This window comes from Rhododendron vialii, chromosome 12a (genome assembly GCF_030253575.1).
Source record: "Rhododendron vialii isolate Sample 1 chromosome 12a, ASM3025357v1".
NCBI classification, from domain to species: domain Eukaryota; kingdom Viridiplantae; phylum Streptophyta; class Magnoliopsida; order Ericales; family Ericaceae; genus Rhododendron; species Rhododendron vialii.
Window position 1 is genome coordinate 9,944,786 of NC_080568.1, and position 19,497 is coordinate 9,964,282.

General features: G+C 38.9%; 1 long non-coding RNA gene across 1 annotated transcript; it reads left to right on the forward strand.

Moving 5' to 3' along the window:
• The first annotated feature begins 984 nt into the window (after positions 1–984).
• LOC131310571 (uncharacterized) lies at positions 985–18,665 on the forward strand. Its single transcript, XR_009195263.1, has 3 exons — positions 985–2,819; positions 18,082–18,143; positions 18,444–18,665. It is a non-coding gene; the product is annotated as an uncharacterized LOC131310571 (long non-coding RNA).
• Positions 18,666–19,497: the final 832 nt, after the last annotated feature.

The window sequence follows — 19,497 nt, forward strand, 5'->3', positions numbered from 1 at the left end:
GTCTCTATGTATTTAGCTTGTGCTGTAAAAATTTCAGAAATTTCTGAGAAGTGTGGAAAAAGATAAAAATCATAAACTGAGCTGCTGTCAGATTCGCGTATGTGCAGACAGCACAGATGCATCTTGAGAAAATGGACATATCTCCTAGCTCGGGTATCGGTTTTATGCACTGTTTCTTGGTTCTGAAACTAGATTTACATACCTTTCTAAATATGCAAGGTTATGCCTTAGTTCCTTCTAGGAAAAATCAGCTTTTGTTCTGAATTTGATGGTTTGGTAATTCTGCAAATCTGGGCAGTTTTTAGAGCTATGTTTTTCATCAATTTTATCATAGTTGAGTGTGTTACTGACTATGGGTTCTCATGAGTCTTAAACATTGATCAATTGATGATGTTTTGGTGTTGGAATCATTGGAAACTCTTGAGTAGGTGATTTTTAATGAGCTTTCAATCGCAGACTGTTTTGCCAAAAACTGTGATTCTGATTTAATTGTGTAACTTTTGTTAAGCGTATCTTGGTCATTCGGACTCTGATTAGGGCAAATTTTATATCGAGATTGATGTTCTGATAGTGTACTTTCTAATGGTTATAGTCTCAAGTCTAACTCTGAACCTATAGAATACTATAGTCAGAATTCGTTTGGTGGTTCTGCTATATAGTGTGTTTGTGAGATTCTTAGTTTGGGGTGCAAGTTAGTGAACTTACTTATGTTTACCTTTGTTAAGCCTTTCAAGTATTTATGTACTAAAATGTTTGGCTTGTGGATAGGTGATGACGAGTCGGTGAATCAAGGAGCACCGAAACCATTGTAGTACTTTCTTTTGGAGTACGAGGTGAGTGTTTGATTCATAGATGTTGTTCTATATTGAATTGAACTTGATTGTTGGCTTAGTGCCCGGTGATTGGCTTTATGTCAAAAGGCTTTTATGCCTTAAGTTATTGGCTGTGTGCCCGGTGATTGGCTTTATGCCTAAAGGCTTTTAGGTTGTGTGCTCGGTGTTGCTTTTAATTTTCTCGATAATTGTTTAGCAAGTTGATATTATCTTTAGTTGTACGTTTAATATGGAATTGCATCCATGTCTCATAAACACTCCCGGATTTCATTTTGGAATCCAGTTTTGCAGGCGTTGTAGATATCCACTGCTAATTGTCGTGTGGTTGTACCCTTGTTTAAGGTAGCATGTCGGGAAGGCTGGGCGAGTTTTGGTGAAATATTGTAGATAGGGTTGTAGTTGCAACATATGTTAATATCTAGTTCATTGTATAGTTTAATGCTTTCTTGAGACTTCCGCTGTGTTTGTAAGAATCATATGTTTTGTGTTATCAATAAAATGGCTATTGATTAACTTAGTTGCTAGAACTTGAGTTTTAGGAATGGGTTGGTGGATGATGTTGCACCCTCACGTTGGTTTGGGCTCATTTGAATGCTGGCCGGGGTGAGGTGTGACAGCTTGGTATCAGAGCCTAGGCTTACCTAGATTCTGAGAGTCGTTGAGCGAGTGACGATTTAGCAGTGGATTTAGGAGTCGACCATATTTTGTCAAGTAATTTAGTGTTGGTTTATCTAACATGATAAAATAGTATATGTTGTTGCTGTTGTTAAATTGAATTGCAACAGGTAAGGAAAATGGAAGAAGAAGCCTCTTCCCATCCTAAACAAGTTGATCCAGCTGCACCGACAAGAGTTCAGGCAGGGGGTAGAGATATAGATAGACTTTTGGCAGTTTTAGCACAGTATACTGAACGATAAGCTGCACCTCCGGTTAATCATAACGTTGGATTACTAGAGAAGTTCAAGAAGCTTTATCCAACGGAGTTTGACAGTACTTTTAAACCTCAAGAGGCAAAGGATTGGTTGAAAACGGTTGCGAGGGTTCTAACAACTATGGGAGTTACTGATGAACAGAAGGTGACCTTACAACCTTCACTTTGAAAGGGCAAGCTTTAATATGGTAGGAGGGAAGTCAGAGGTTGCTATTAGCCCCATTACCAGATGTTCAGCCACCACTGCCACAAGTAATTACATGTGCAATGTTTGTGAAGGCTTTTAATGATTGTTATTGTCCTGAGATGTATCGTTTTCAACAGGAAGCAGATTTTATTAATCTTAAATAGGGGAGTATGTTGGTGGCCGAATGTGAAGCCAAGTTTAATGCTCTTTCAGCCTATGCTACAGATATGGTGGATATTGAAGAAAAGAAGGGTAGACGGTTCAGAAGTGGACTGGAGGAAAATGTTCAAATCAGAATGACGTCTTATAAAGAAAAAGACTAATGCGGAGTTGATTTAAAAGGCGAAGAAGGTTGGTAAGGATGTTGAAGAAATGTTTAGTAGATGAGACCAATCAAAGAAGAGTAAAATCGAGGCAAAGTAGGCTAGCTAGGGGGGAAACTCAGGTGGGTTTTATAGAGGTGGAGGAAGATTTCAACATTTGAAAGGTAAAAGTGAGGGTAAACAATAAGGCAGTCAAGGCTATGAGGCAAGTAAGCCAAGTTTTGGTAGAAGGAGTAGTTCAAGTGGACGTCGGACTCCTTTTCAGTGTTATCGGTGTGGGTCACCTGATCATCGCATGAGAGATTGTCCAGAATCGGGGAAAGGGTTTAAATATTTTAGATGTGGAGAAATGGGGCATATTGCAACTCATTGCACGAAACCGCAAGCTTCAGGTGCATCTTCTAGTGGCAGTGTTCCGACAGGCCGTGGAACGAGTTTTAGTGGGTTTGTTGGTCGGGGTGGTGGAGTGGGTGGACCTACAACACCGGGGAGAGTGTTTGCCATGACACAGCAAAATGTTCAGGCAACTCCGAATGTGGTGACAGGTACTCTTATGGTTTGTGGTGTTAATGCACAAATTTAATTGATCCTGATTTTACGCAGTCTTTTGTGTTGAACTTGTTTAATGTGCATTTGAATAAGTATTATGTGTTATTAGACATTGCTTTAGCAATATCTACTCCCGTTGGAGAAGTTGTGATAGTTAGGGTATCTTTTCCCAAGTGTGTGGTGAGTATGTGTGGTAGGAATTTAGAAGTTGATTTGATTCCTTTAGTAATGTCTGATTTTGATGTTATTCTCGGAATGGATTTCTTATCCATACATCATGCATCTTTAAATTGCTTTAATAAAGAAATTGTCTTTAAAATATCGGGTGAGTCGAAAATTAAATTTTGTGGTGATAGATATACTTCTGTAACCAGTATGTTATCTGCTCTTAAAGCTGTTAGTATGTTGAGGAAGGGATGTCAAGGGTATTTGGCCTATGTTGTTGACACGAAGAAGAAACCTTTAGAGTTATTAGATATACCGATTGTGAGGGAGTTTCGGATGTCTTTCCAGATGAATTACAGGGAATTGTGCTTGATAGGGAGGTGGAAATTTACTATTGAAGTAATACCGAGAACAAATCCTATTTCTATTCCACTGTATCGAATGGCGCCAGCTGAGTTACTAGAATTAAAAATTCAATTGAAAGATTTACTTGATAAAGGGCTTATTCGATCAAGTATCTCACCGTGGGGTGCACCAGTTTTATTTGTGAAGAAGAAATATGGTACTATGTGTATGTGCATTGATTACAGACAGCTGAATAAGGTGACGATACGGAATAAGTATCCGTTGCCTAGAATTGATGATTTGTTTGATCAGTTGCAAGGAGCGACCGTCTTTTCAAAAATTGATTTGAGATCGGGATACCATCAGGTTAAGGTGAAGGATAATGATGTCTCTAAAATAGCTTTTCGAACAAGGTATGGCCATTATGAGTTTCTTGTTATGCCTTTCGAAGTGACTAATACTCCAGCGGTATTTATGGATCTTATGAATAGGGTGTTTGAGCCATATCTGGATTTGTTCGTCATTGAGTTTATTGACGATATTCTGTTCTATTCTTGAACTAAGGAAGATCATGAGTATCATCTGAGAATTATATTGCAGACTTTACGAGATAAGCAATTGTATGGTAAATTGAGCAAAAGCGAATTCTAGCTTGAAAGTGTTGCGTTTTTGGGTCATATGATCTCTAGAGATGGCATTTGTGTGGATCCAAACAAGGTGGAGGCAATAGTGAATTGGGAAAGGCCGATTAATGTTTCTAAAATCTAAATTTTCCTTGCTTTAGCAGGATATTATCAGAGATTTATTCAGGGGTTTTCTTCTATTACCTTGCCTATGACCAAATTGACTAGAAAAGATGTAAAGTTTGTGTGGTCTAATGAATGTGAAGATAGTTTTTTAGGAATTGAAGACTCGGTTGGTATTTGCGCCGGTATTGACTATTCCAATGGGTACCGAGGACATGGTGATTTACACTGATGCTTCTCATCAAGGTTTGGGTTATGTTCTTATGCAACGAGGTAAGGTTATTGCTTTTGCTTCGAGGCAGTTGAAAAATCATGAACATAATTACCCTATGCACGATTTAGAGCTAGCGGCTGTCGTATTTGCACTTAAGTTGTGGAGGCATTACTTGGATGGAGTGACTTGTGAAATCTATTTCAATCATCAAAGTCTTAAGTATTTGTTTACGTAGAAGGAGTTGAATTTGAAGCAGAGAAGGTGGATGGAACTTATTAAAGATTATGATTGCTCTATTCATTATCATCCAGGGAAAGCGAATATGGTTGCTGATGCTTTGAGTCGGAAGACAACAGCGAGAATGGCTTGTATCCAATGTTCAAGGGTTGTAAATTTTACTGAGCTGAAACAGATGGGTAGGAGTTCTTTTTGAATAGCAATGATGTTATGTTAGCGTAATTCAGTGTTCGGCCCTTATTTGTGGACCGTATTCGGGATGGACAACGTAATGATCCACATATGAAAGAAATCAGAAATAAGGTAGTTAAAGGTAAGACTTTTGAATTCAATATTCGAGATGATGGTATACTCTTGTATGGACATAGAATGTGTGTTCTAGATAATGCAGCTCTAAAAAGAGAAATCTTGGAGGAGGCACACAATTCAGCTTATGCTATGCATCCAGGAAGTACGAAGTTGTATCATGACTTGAGGGAGTTTTATTGGTGGGTTGACATGAAGAGGGAGATTGCATAATTTGTGGCTAGTCACTTGACATGTCAGCGAGTGAAAGTTGAACATCAAAGACTGGCGGGTCTGTTGCAGAATCTTCCTATACCAGAGTGAAAATGGGAACATGTAACAATGGATTTTATGATAGGGCTACCGCATTCTAAGGCAGGTTATAATTTGATTTGGGTTATTGTGGATCGATTGACAAAGACGGCTCATTTTCTACCTGTCAAGACCACATACTCTACAGATAAGTACACTCAAATTTATGTCAGTGGGATTGTTAGATTGCATGGAGTGCCTTTGACTATTGTTAGTGACAGAGATCTGAAGTTTACTTCTAGATTTTGGTGAGTTTGCACCGAGCTATGGGTGCTTCACTGAAATTTAGTACAGCTTTTCATCATCAAACCGACGGGCAATCTGAATGGACCATTCAGACTTTGGAGGATATGCAAAAGGCGTGTGTTCTTGATTTTATGGGCAGCTGGGATGAATATTTGCTGTTGATTGAGGTTGCTTACAATAATAGTTAATTATCACAGCAGCATTGGCATGCCACCGTATGAGGCTTTATATGACAGGAGGTGCAGGACACCAATTTGTTGAAATGATGTTGGTAAGTGACAAATGTTGGCTCGGCAATGGAGCAATTAGGCGAGGATTGGATGCTAGGCCCTGAAATGGTTAAATAAACCTTTGATGGAGTTCAAATTTTAAGGGAGCATTTAAAAATTGCGCAAGATCGTCAAAAGAGCTATGCTGACAAATGAAGGAAAGATTTGGAATTTGAGGTGGGTGACCTTGTATTCATTCGTGTATCGCCTTGGAAAGGGGTTGTTCGATTTAAAGGAAAGAAGAAATTGGCGCCGAGGTACATTGGGTCGTATGAGATTACAGGAAGAGTAGAGGCAATGGCTTATCAATTGGCTTTGCCGACAGAATTGACACGATTGCATGATGTATTCCATGTTTCAATGTTGAGGAAATATGTGCCGGATTCAACACACGTGCTGAATAATACGGAACCAATTCACTAAAGGAGAACTTGACCTATGTAGAGGAACCGATTCAAATTTTGGAGCAAGGGGAGCGTTTCCTTTATTCAAAAGTAATACCGTTGGTGAAAGTTCAATGGCGTAATCATTCGGAACGGGAAGCTACAAGGGAGACGCGGATGATTATATGCAAAAGAGCTATCCGCATTTGTTTGAACTTGGTAAGTAATTTTGGGGACGAAATTTTCTAAGATGGGGAGGGTGTAACACCCTTTATATTTGAGGTGTTTTAATGTTACATTTAATAACTTAAAGGGCTAAAGTGCATTTTTTTAAAGAGTTGTGCATGTGTGTTGGTGAGGGGTGTGTGTGTATTATATCTTATCAAAAAAAAAAAAAGAAGAAGAAGAAACCAAAAGGAGATTCTGTCTTCTCTACGTTAGAAGAGAGAGAGAGAGGAGAAGAAGAAGAAGCTGGGGAAAGCCTAGAGAAGATTATGCTAGCCTTGAATTGAAGCTTAATTAGGTAATTTTCATCTTCTTAAGTGCTGAATTTCATGTTTTTCATGCTAGGTTTCATGATCTACATCTAGTATGCTCTTGATTGGAGTTATTAGAGTTGGATTGAATCCATGGGAGAGGGTTTTAGAGGGTGAAATTGGGTTTTATTCCAGAAAATTGGTGCATCTTATGGTTATGCTTAATTGTGTTTTGAGCAAAGTGGAATCTGTTCTGGTTTTGACGAATTTTTCTCATCGACACGCCGACCATGTTATTTTATGGTAATTTTATTGGAGATGTCTCTATGTGTTTAGCTTGTGCTGTAAAAATTTTAGAAATTTCTATTAAGTGTGGAAAAAGATAAATATCATAAACCAAGTGATGAGCACCCAATATTGTAGATATTTGGTGCGACTAGTCCCATTTTATGTTGTTTTAACTTGCATTTATCTAGCTTTTATTTGATACTGCATGTAAGGTAGGTTTTTGTGTATTTCAAGTAATTCGTATAAATAAGACGCGTTTGAACACCATGGACATGCCTCGAGGGAGTCCGAGCTTCCAAGACCAAGTGGCGAAGTGCCACCGTTTTCTATTGAGCAAGATACGAAGCATCGGGTGAAGTTCGGAAGCGTCGGGTGCCAAGTTTTGAAGCTAGAGGCCATTTTTGCAGTTAACAAGGCTGTATCCATACAACCGTTTTGGTTGTATCGATACAGTGGCCTTATCTTTTGGACAGCTTCCAGCGTATCCATACATCATTTTGGTTGTATCCATACAGCTCCTTTACGGAGAATTCCCAACACAGGGTTAACATCTCGGTATCCATATAACCGTTTTGGTTGTATCGATACAGTGACCTTATCTTTTGGACAGCTTCCAGCGTATCCATACACCGTTTTGGTTGTATCCATACAACTCCTCTACGGAGAATTCCCAACACAGGCTTAACAGCTCGGTATCCATACAACCAAAATTTGGTTGAATGGATACAGATTGCTTACTAACAGCTTTTCACAGTTTTTCAACCTTCCATATTTAGAAACTTGCTACTTGTAGTAACCTTTTAAGATATTTTAAGAGAGAAAGTTGGTTTTTGTATAAATATCCCTCTCCTCTCTCCTAGGAAAGAGTAGTTAGCTTAGGGTAGTCTTTTTCCATTGTTGTTGCTCAAGTTTTCAAGCTTGCTTTCCTTAGAACTCAAGTACGTATTTGGTTTCGTTTAATTTGTCGTGTATTAATGTTGTAGCTACGGACTAGATTCTTCTTTAAATCAAGTTTATTTCCGTTTTTATCGATTAATCATGTTTACCTTTCCAAGCATATTTTCTAGTCTTTTTGCTATGTGTGAGTAGTTGATTAGGCTTGGCACCGGGGTGATTAATGCTTCATGACTTAAGTTAATCTTGCTTTTCTCAATCTTAGAACTTGAGGTTTGGTTTATAAATGTGTGTGGTTCGCCTTTTATGTAACAAAACTTGTCGATGTTAACCTCCGGTGATCATATGCTCCCTCATATGGTTTCGTGAGCTATGTCTCACCCCGTGTTTGCCAAAAGAACCAAAGAACTTGCTCGTTTTCCAAACCATGCTTCTAGTTCTTGACCTTGATATTTAGTTTGAATGCAAGTCTTGGCGTTGTTAATCTACGGTGATCATGTGCTCGCTCACATGGTTCTAGGAGCAATGTCACGCCTTGTGTTAAGCTTGTTGTTCAAACTCTATATCAAGTCTAACCATTTTCATGGCTAAATCTTCCAGTTGATAGCCTATGCCGTGCGATTCAACCGTGTTTTCGTTGAGAATTGTTAGATGGTTTAAGTTACGGGCGTTAGAAACTCCATTGCCTTGCCGCCTTTAATTCTTAGTCTGAACTCATTTTCTAATTTTTTTCATAAGGGTATTTCTCACCTTTCAAAAGAAAACTAAAAGTTGGCCGCCTAAACGCCGCAAACTCTTACATATAATCCAAACAAGCTATATTCGAACTCCCTGTGGATCGACTCGGACTTCCTCACTATACTATGCAAATCTTTAGTTGTAGTCCGGTTAATAAATAATTGAATTTGACGGCCGTTTGGTAAATTTCAACGACTATCGAATGGGCGCAATCACCAAGTTGCTGTTAGATTCGCGTATGTGCTGACAGCACAGATGCGTCTTAAGAAAACGGACATATCTTCTAGCTCGGGTATCGGTTTTACGCACTATTTTTTGGTTCTGAAACTAAACTTACATACCTTTCTGAATATGCAAGTTTTATGCCTTAGTTCCTTCTAGGAAAAATTAGTTTTTGTTCCCAAGTTGATGGTTTGGTAATTCTGGAAATCTGGGCAGTTTTTGGAGCTATGTTTTTCATCAATTTTATCAAAGTTGTGTGTGTTACTGACTATGGGTTTATATGAGTCTTAAACATTGATCAATTGGTGATATTTTGGTGTTGGAATCATTGGAAACTCTTAAGTAGGTGATTTTTAATAAACTTTCGATCGCAGACTATTTTGTAGGAAACTGTGATTTTTGATTTAATTGTGTAACTTCTATTGAGCGTATCTTTGTTATTCGGACTCTGATTAGGGCAAATTTTATATCGAGATTGATGTTCTGAGAGTGTACTTTCTAATGATTGCAGTATCGAAGTCTAACTCTGAACTTGTCACTCCCCACCCCGGTCAGCACTCAAATGAGCCTAAACCAACGTGAGGGTGCAACATCAACCATCAATCCAATCCTACCATTCAAGTTCTAGTAATTAAGTTAACCAACAGTCACTTTATTGATAACGCAAAACATATCGTCCTTACAACACAGCGGAAGTCTCAAGAAAGCATTAAACTATACATTGAACTAGATATAAACATAGGCTACAACTACATTCCTATCTACAATATTTCGCCAAAGCTAGTCCAGCCTTCCGACATGCTACCCTAAGCGAGGGTACAACCACACAACGATCAGCAGTGGATATCTACAACACTTGTAAAACTAGATTCCAAAAAGAAATTCGGGAGTGTTTATGAGACATGGATGCAATTCCATATTAAAGGTACAGCTAAAAGATAATCTCAACTTGTAATAGTTTGTCGAGAAACTAAAAGCAACACCGGACACACAGCCAATAATTTAAGGCATAAACCTTTTGGCATAAAGCCAATCACTGGGCACACAGCCAATAACTTATGGCATAAAAGCCTTTTGGCATAAAGCCAATCACCGGGCACTAAGCCAACATTCAAGTTCAATTCCATATAGAATAACATCTATGAATCAAACACTCTCCTCGTACTCTAAAAGAATGTACTACTATGGTTTCGGTGCTCCTTGATTCACCGACTCGTCACCTATCCACAAGCCAAACATTTTAGTATAAAAATACTTGAAAGTCTTAACAATGGTAAAGTATAAGTAAGTTCACCAATTCGCACCCCAAACCAAGAATCTCACAAACACACACTATATAGTAGAACCACCAAATGAATTCTGACTATAGTATTCTATAGATTCAGAGTTAGACTTCGAGACTACAACCATTAGAGACTAGACTCTCAGAACATCAATCTCGATATAAAATTTGCCTTAATCAGAGTCCGAATGACAAAGATACACTCAAAAGAAGTTACACAATTAAAGCAAAAATCACAGTTTCCAGCAGAACAGTCTGCGTTCGAAAGCTCATTAAAAATCACCTACTCAATATTTTTCGATGATTCCAACACCCAAACATTACCAATTGATCAAGTTTTAAGACCCATGAAATCCCATAGTCATTAAGCACATTGAACTATGATAAAATTGATGAAGAACACAACACCAAAAGCTGCCCAGAATTTAAGAATTACCAAACCATCAACTTCGAAACAAAAACTGATATTTCCTAGAAGAAACTAAGGCATAAACCTTGCATATTCAGAAAGGATTGTAAATCTAGTTTCAGAATCAAGAAACGATGCGTAAAATCGATACCCGAGCTAGGAGATATGTCCGTTTTCTCAAGACGTGTCTGTGCTGTCTGCACATACGCGAATCTGACAGCAGCTCGGTTTATGATTTTTATCTTTTTCCACACTTCTCAGAAAATTCTAAAATTTTTACAGCATAGGCTAAACACATAGAGACATCTCTAGTAAAATCACCAAAAAATAACATGGTCAGCGTGTCAATGAGAAAAATTCGTCAATACAAGACAGATTATCTTTATGCAAAAAAATCACAGTTAGCACAATCATAAGATGCATGAATTTTCTAGAATAAAACCCAAGTCCAACCTCTAAAACCCTCTCCCATGGATTCAATCCAACTTTAATAACTCCAATCAAGAGCATACTAGATGTAGAACATGAAACCTAGCATGAGACATATGAAATTCAACACTTAAAAGAGATGAAAAATACCTAGTTAAGCTTCAATTCAACCTAACCCAAATTTTCTTCTTCTTTTTTTTCTTCTACCGTTGGTCTCTCCCTCTCTCTCTCTCTCTAACGTAGAAGGCATAACCTCATTTGGGTTTCTTCTTTTTTTGATAAGACACACACACACACACACACACACACACACACACACACCTCACCAACACACACGGCACACATGCACAACTCTTTAAAAAAATGCACTTTAGCCCTTTAAGTTATTAAATGTAACATTAAAACGCCTCAAATATATAGGGTGTTACACCCTCCCCCTCTTAGGAAATTTCGTCCCCGAAATTACTTACCAAGTTCAAACAAATGCGGATAGCTCTTTCGCATAGACTCCTCCGTCTCCCATGTAGCTTCCCGCTCCAAATGATTATGCCATTGAACTTTCACCAACGGTATTACTTTTGAACGAAGGACACGCTATCCTCGTTCCAAAATCCGAATCAGTTCCTCCACGTAGGTTAAGTTCTCCTTTAGTTCCATTAGTTCCATATTATTTAGCACTTGTGTCAAATCCGGCACATACTTCCTCAACATTGAAACATGGAATACATCATGCAACTGTGCCAATTTCGTCGGCAAAGCTAATTGATAAGCCGTTGCCCCTACTCTTCTAGTAATCTCATACGACCCAATGTACCTCAGTGCCAACTTCTTCTTTCTTTTAAAGCGAACAACCCTTTTCCAAGGCGATACACGAATGAACACACGATCACCCACCTCAAATTCCAAATCTCTTCTTCATTTGTTTGCATAGCTCTTTTGACGATCTTGGGCAATTTTTAAACACTTCCTTATAATTTGAACTCCATCAATGGTTTGTTTAACCATCTCAAGGCCTAGCATCCGATCTTCGCCTAATTGCTCCATTTGCCGAGTCAACATCTGTCACTCACCAACATCGTTCTAACAAATTGGTGTCATGCACCTCCTGTCATATAAAGCTTCATACGGTGGCATGCCAATGCTGCTGTGATAATTATTATTGTAGGCAAACTCAATCAACGGCAAATATTCTTCCCAGCTGCCCATAAAATCAAGAACACACGCCCTCAGCATATCCTCAAAAGTCTGAATGGTCCGTTCAGATTGTCCGTCTATTTGAGAATGAAAAGCTATACTAAATTTCAGTGAAGTACCCATAGCTCGCTGCAAACTCACTCAAAATCTAGAAGTAAACTTCAGATCTTTGTCACTAACAATAGTCAAAAGCGTTCCATGCAATCTAACAATCCCACTGACATAAATTTGTGTGTACTTATCTGTAGAGTATGTGGTCTTGGCAGGTAGGACATGAGCCGTCTTTGTCAATCCATCCACAATAACCCAAATCGAATCATAACCTCCCTTAGAACGCGGTAGCCCTGTCACAAAATCCATTGTTACATGTTCCCATTTCCACTCCGATATAGGAAGTTTCTACAATAGACCCCCCGATCTTTGATGTTCAACTTTCACCCATTGACATGTTAAGCAACTAGTCATAAATTCTACAATCTCCCTCTTCATGCCAACCCACCAATAAAACTTCCTCAAGTCACGATACAACTTCGTACTTCCTAGACACATAACATAAGCTGAACTATGTGCCTCCTCCAAGATTTCTCTTCTTAGAGCTGCATTATTTGGAACACACATTCTATGTCCATACAAGAGCATACCATCATCTCAAATATTGAATTCAAAAGTCTTACTTTTAACTACCTTCTTTCAGATTTCTTCCATATGTGGATCATCACGTTGTCCATCCTAAATACAGTCCACAAATAAGGGCTGAACATTGAATTGTGCCAAAAAAATATCATTACTATTCAAAGAGAACTCCATACCCATTTGCTTCAGCTTAGTAAAATTTATAACCCTCGAACATTTGATACAAGCCATTCTCGCTGCAGTCTTCCAACTCAAAGCATCAGCAACCACATTCGCTTTCCCTGGATGATAATTAATAGAGCATTCATAATCTTTAATTAGTTCCATCCACCTTCTCTGCCTCTAATTCAACTCCTTCTGTGTAAACAAATACTTAAGACTTTGATGATCGGAATAGATTTCATAAGTCACTCCATATAAGTAATGCATCCACAACTTAAGTGCAAATACGACAGCCGCTAGCTCCAAATCGTGCATAGGGTAATTATGTTCATGGTTTTTCAATTGCCTTGAAGCAAAAGCAATAACCTTACCTCGTTGCATAAGAACACAACCCAAACCTTGATGAGAAGCATCAAAGTAAATCACCATACCCTCGGTACCCATCGGAATAGTCAATACCGGCGCAGATACCAACCAAGTCTTCAACTCCTGAAAATTGTCTTCACAGTCATTAGACCACACAAACTTTACATCTTTGCTAGTCAATTTGGTCATAGGCAAGACAATAGAGGAAAAACCCTGAATAAATATAAGATAATATCTTGCTAAACCAAGGAAACTTCATATTTCAGAAACATTAGTCGGCCTTTTCCAATTCACTATTGCCTCCACCTTCTTTGGATCTACACAAATGCCATATCTAGAGATCATATGACCCAAAAACACAACACTTTCAAGCTAAAATTCGCATTTGCTTAATTTCCCATGCAATCACTTATCTCGTAAAGTCTGCAATATAATTCTCAGATGTTGCTCATGATCTTCCTTAGTCCGGGAATAGATCAGAATATCGTCAATAAACACAATGGCGAACAAATCTAGATACTGCTCAAATACCCTATTCATAAGATTCATAAATACCGCTGGAGCATTAGTCACTCCAAAAGGCATAACAAGAAACTCATAATGGCCATACCTTGTTCGAAAAGCCGTTTTGGAGACATCATTGTCCTTCCCCTTAACCTGATGGTATCTCGATCTCAAATCAATTTTTGAAAAGACGGTCGCTCCCTGCAACTGATCAAACAAATCATCAATTCTTGGCAACGAATACTTATTCGGTATCATCACTTTATTCAGCTGCCTGTAATCAATGCACATACGCATAGTACCATCTTTCTTCTTCACAAATAAAACTGGTGCACCCCACGGTGAGATACTCGATCGAATAAGACCTTTGTCAAGTAAATCTTTCAATTGAATTTTCAATTCTAGTAACTCAGCTGGCGCCATTCGATACGGTGGAATAGAAATAGGATTCGTTCTCGGTATCAATTCAATAGTAAATTCCAACTCCCTATCAAGCACAATTCTCGATAATTCATCTAGAAAAACAGTCGGAAACTCCCTCATAATTGATATATCCGATAACTCTAATGGTTTCTTCTTCGTGTCAACAACATAGGCCAAATACCCCTGACATCCCTTCCTCAACATACTAACAGCTTTAAAAGCAGATAACATACTAGTTACAGAAGTCTATCTATCACCACAAAATTTAATTTCTGACTCACCCGGTATTTTAAAGACAACTTCTTTATTAAAACAATTTAAAGATGCATGATGTGTGGATAAGAAATCCATTCCTAGAATAACATCAAAATCGGACATTACTAAAGGAATCGAATCAACTTCTAGATTCCTACCACACATATTCACCACATACTTGGGAAAAGATACCCCAACTATCACCACTTTTCCAACGGGAGTAGATATCGCCAAAGCAGTGTCTAATAACACATAATGCTTATTCAAATGCACACTAAACAAGTTCGACATAAAAGAATGCGTAGAACCAGGATCAATTAAAATTTGTGCATTAACACCACAAACCATAAGAGTACCTGTCACCACATTCGGAGTTGCCTGAACATTTTGCTATGTCATGGCGAACACTCTCCCCGATGCTGTAGGTCCACCCGTTCCACCACCTCAATCAACAGACCCTCCAAAAACTCGTTCCAGAGCCAACCGGAACACTGCCACTAGAAGATGCACCTGAACCTTGCGGTTTCGTACAATGAGTTGCAATATGTCCCATTTCTCCACATCTAAAACATTTAAACCCTTTCCCCGATTTTGAATAATCTCTCATGCGATGATCGGGTGATCCACACCGATAACACTAAAAAGGAGTCCCACGTCCACTTGAACTACTCCTCCTGCCAAAACTTGGCTTACTTGCCTCATAGTCTTGACTACCTTGTTTACCCTCACTTTGACCTTTCAAATGTTGAAACCCGCCTGATTTTCCCCCCTGGCTAGCCTGCCTTGCCTCGATTTTACTCTTCTTTGATTGTTCTCGTCTGCTAAACCTTTCTTCAACATCCTTGCCAATCTTCTTCGTCATTTCAATCAACTCCGCGTACTCTTTTTCTTTATAAGACGTCATTCTGGTTCGAACATTTTCCTCTAGTCCACTTCTAAACCGTCTACCCTTCTTTTCTTCAGTATCTACCATATCTCTAGCATAGGCTGAAAGGGCATTAAACTTGGCTTCATATTCGGCCACCGATATACTCCCCTGTTTAAGATTAATAAAATCGGCTTCCTACTGGAAACGATACATCTCAGGACAGTAACGATCATTAAAAGCCTTAACAAACCTCGTCCATGTGATTACTTGTGGCACTAGTGGCTCAACATTTGGTAATGGGGCTGAGAGTAACCTCTGACTTCCCTCCCACCATATTAAAGCTTGCCCTTTCAAAGTGAAGGTTGCTAAGGTCACCTTCTGTTCATCAGTAACTCCTATAGCTATTAGAACCCTCTCAACCGTTTTCAACCAATCCTCTGCCTCTTGAGATTTAAAAGTACCCTCAAACTCTGTTGGATTAATTTCTTGAACTTCTCTAGTAATCCAACGTTCTAATTAATCGGAGGTGCAGCTTGTTGTTCAGCATACTGCGCTAAAGCCGCCAAAAGTCTATCTATATCTCTAGCCCCTACTTGAACTCCTGCCAGTGCAACCCCAGCAGTCGGATCAGCTTGCTCAGGATAGGAAAAGGCTTCTTCTTCCATTTTCCTTACCTGTTGCAATTCAATTTAACAACTGCAATAACATATACTATTTTATCTTGTTAGACAAACCAACACTAAACTACTCGACAAAATATGATCGACTCCTAAATCCACTGCTAGATCACTACTCGCTCAATGACTCTCAGAATCTAGATAAGCCTAGGCTCTGACCAAGCTGCCACACCCCACCCCGGCCAACACTCAAATGAGCCCAAACCGACGTGAGGGTGCAACATCAACCACCAATCCATCCTACCATTCAAATTCTAGCAATTAAGTTAACCAACAGTCACTTTATTGATAACGTAAAACATATCGTTCTTACAACACAGCGGAAGTCTCAAGAAAGCATTAAACTATACATTGAACTAGATATAAACATAGGCTGCAACTACATCCCTATCTACAATATTTTGCCAAAACTAGTCCAGCCTTCCCGACATGCTACCCTAACCGAGGGTACAACCACACAACGATTAGCAGTGGATATCTACAACGCTTGCAAAATTGGATTCCAAAACAGAATCGGGGAGTGTTTATGAGACATGGATGCAATTTCATATTAAGGGTACAACTAAAAGATAATCTCAAATTGTAACAGTTTATCGAGAAACTAAAAGCAACACCGGACACACAGCCAATAATATAAGGCATAAACCTTTTGGCATAAAGCCAATCACTGGGCACTAAGCCAACATTCAAGTTCAATTCCATATAGAAAAACATCTATGAATCAAACACTCACCTCGTACTCCAAAAGAAAGTACTACTATGGTTTCGGTGCTCCTTAATTCACCGACTCATCACCTATCCACAAGCCAAACATTTTAGTATAGAAATACTTGAAAGGCTTAACAAAGGTAAAACATAAGTAAATTCACTAATTCACACCCCAAACCAAGAATCTCCCAAACACACACTATATAGTAGAACCACCAAACAAATTCTGACTATAGTATTCTATAGATTCAGAGTTAGACTTCGAGACTACAACCATTGGAGAGTAGACTCTCAGAACATCAATCTCGATATAAAATTTGCCTTAATCAAAGTCCGAATGACAAAGATACGCTCAAAAGAAGTTACCCAATTAAAGCAAAAATCAAAGTTTCCAGCATAACAGTCTGCGTTCGAAAGCTCATTAAAAATCACCTACTCAATATTTTTCAATGATTCAAACACCCAAACATTACCAACTGATCAAGGTTTAAGACCCATAAAATTCCATAATCATTAAGCATATTCAACTATGATAAAATTGATAAAGAACACAGCTCCAAAAGCTGCCCAGAATTTCAGAATTACCAAACCATTAACTTCAGAACAAAAACTAATTTTTCCTAGAAGGAACTAAGGCATAAACCTTGCATATTCAGAAATTTATGTAAGTCTAGTTTCAGAATCAAGAAACGGTTCGTAAAACCAATACCCGAGCTAGGAGATATGTCCGTTTTCTCAAGACGTGTCTGTGCTGTCTGCACATACGAGAATCTGACAGCAGCTCGGTTTATGATTTTTATCTTTTTCCACACTCCTCAAAAAATTATGAAATTTTTACAGCATAATATAAACACATAGAGACATCTCTAGTAAAATCACCAGAAAATAGCATAATTGGCGTGTTGATGAGAAAAATTCGTCAAAAAAGGACAGATTATCATTTTGCAAAAAAATCACAGTTAGCACAATCATAAGATGCACGAATTTTCTGGAATAAAACCCAAGTCCAACCTCTAAAGCCCTCTCCCATGGATTTAATCCAACTCTAATAACTCCAATCAAGAGCATACTAGATGTAGAACATGAAACCTAGCATGAGAAACATGAAATTCAACACTTAAAAGAGATGAAAAATACCTAGTTAAGCTTCACTTCAACCAAACCCAAATTTTCTTCTTCTTCTTTTTCTTCCTCCGTTGCCCTCTCTCTCTCTCTCTCTCTCTCTCTAACGTAGAAGACAGAACCTCCTTTGGGGTTTTTTTTTTTTTATGTTTTTTTGATAAGACACACACACACACATACCTCATCAACACACACGGCACACATGCACAACTCTTTAAAAAAATGCACTTTAGCCCTTTAAGTTATTCTAACTATAGAATACTATAGTCAAAATTCGTTTGGTGGTTCTGCTATAGAGTGTGTTTGTGAGATTCTTGGTTTGGGGTGCGAATTAGTGAACTTACTTATGTTTACCTTTATTAAGCCTTTCAAGTATTTCTATACTAAATGTTTGGCTTGTGGATAGGTGACGAGTCGGTGTATCAAGGAGCACCGAAACCATAGTAGTACTTTCTTTTGGAGTACGAGGTGAGTGTTTGATTCATAAATGTTGTTCTATATTGAATATTGAACTTGATTGTTGGCTTAGTGTCCAGTGATTGGCTTTATGCCAAAAGGCTTTAATGCCTTAAGTTATTGGTTGTGTGCCCGGTGATTGGCTTTTATGCCTAAAGGCTTTTATGCCTTAATTTAGTGGCTGTGTGCCCGGTGTTGCTTTTAATTTTCTTGATAATTGTTTAGCAAGTTGAGATTATCTTTAGTTGTACGTTTAATATGGAATTGCATGCATGTCTCATAAACACTCTCGGATTCCATTTTGGAATCTAGTTTAGCAGGCGTTGTAGATATCCACTGCTAATCATCGTGTGGTTGTACCCTCGTTTAGGGTAGCATGTCGGGAAGGTTGGATGAGTTTTGGCGAAATATTGTAGATAGGGTTGTAGTTGCAGCCTATGTTAATATCTAGTTCATTGTATAGTTTAATATTTTCTTGAGACTTCCACTGTGTTTGTAAGAACGATATGTTTTGTGTTATCAATAAAATGGCTGTTGATTAACTTAGTTGCTAGAACTTGAGTTTTAGGAATGGGTTGCTGGATGATGCTGCACCCTCACGTCGGTTTGGACTCATTTGAGTGCTCGCCTGGGGTGGGGTGTGACACTTTTGACTTCGTTTATTTTTATACACTTTGGCATTCCTATAAAAACATCAAACAAAGCACTAATTCCCTCTTTTACGTTAAAAAACATTAACATTAACATACCTTAACCCACAACTTGGGTATTACTTTTACTAATATATCAGTCACTGTGGGTGGTGGCTTCTCTTCATAGCTTCTCTGGATTGCCCCTCCTCTGCTCCGTTGCGAACCTGCACCAAGGTGTGAGGCGGTTGGCCGCCTCTCGCCCCTCTGACGAGCAAATTAGAATACATGAGAGAGAGAGAGAGTACTTTCAGAGAGATGTAGGGTTGCATACCTTCTCTAGGGTTTATCCTTCCACTTATATAGGCCAACGTACTTGCTCACCAAGTTAGGAATGATCGTGACGCATGACACATGCCCATGACGTCACAAGTAACCGCCTTCCTTCCTCGACATTCTAGGCCTCTCGAGAAACAACAAGAGGAACCTCCACTTGGCCTCCTCGCAGGTCAAACCGACCCGATCGACCAGCCCAGCCCACAAGTCCGACCTGAAGGCTCGGACGCCGAGCTAGTGAATCGGACTGTAAACCGGTGAGTCGGACCCCTTGGTCCGGCCCACCTCCTTTCTGCTGTCTTCTTCGCCATACTAGGTCTTAGCCCAAACAACGTATACGCGTCCAGCCAGGAGAGTCTAAACTCTGGCTCTGCCCGCTTCCCTTTTGTGGGCCAACCACA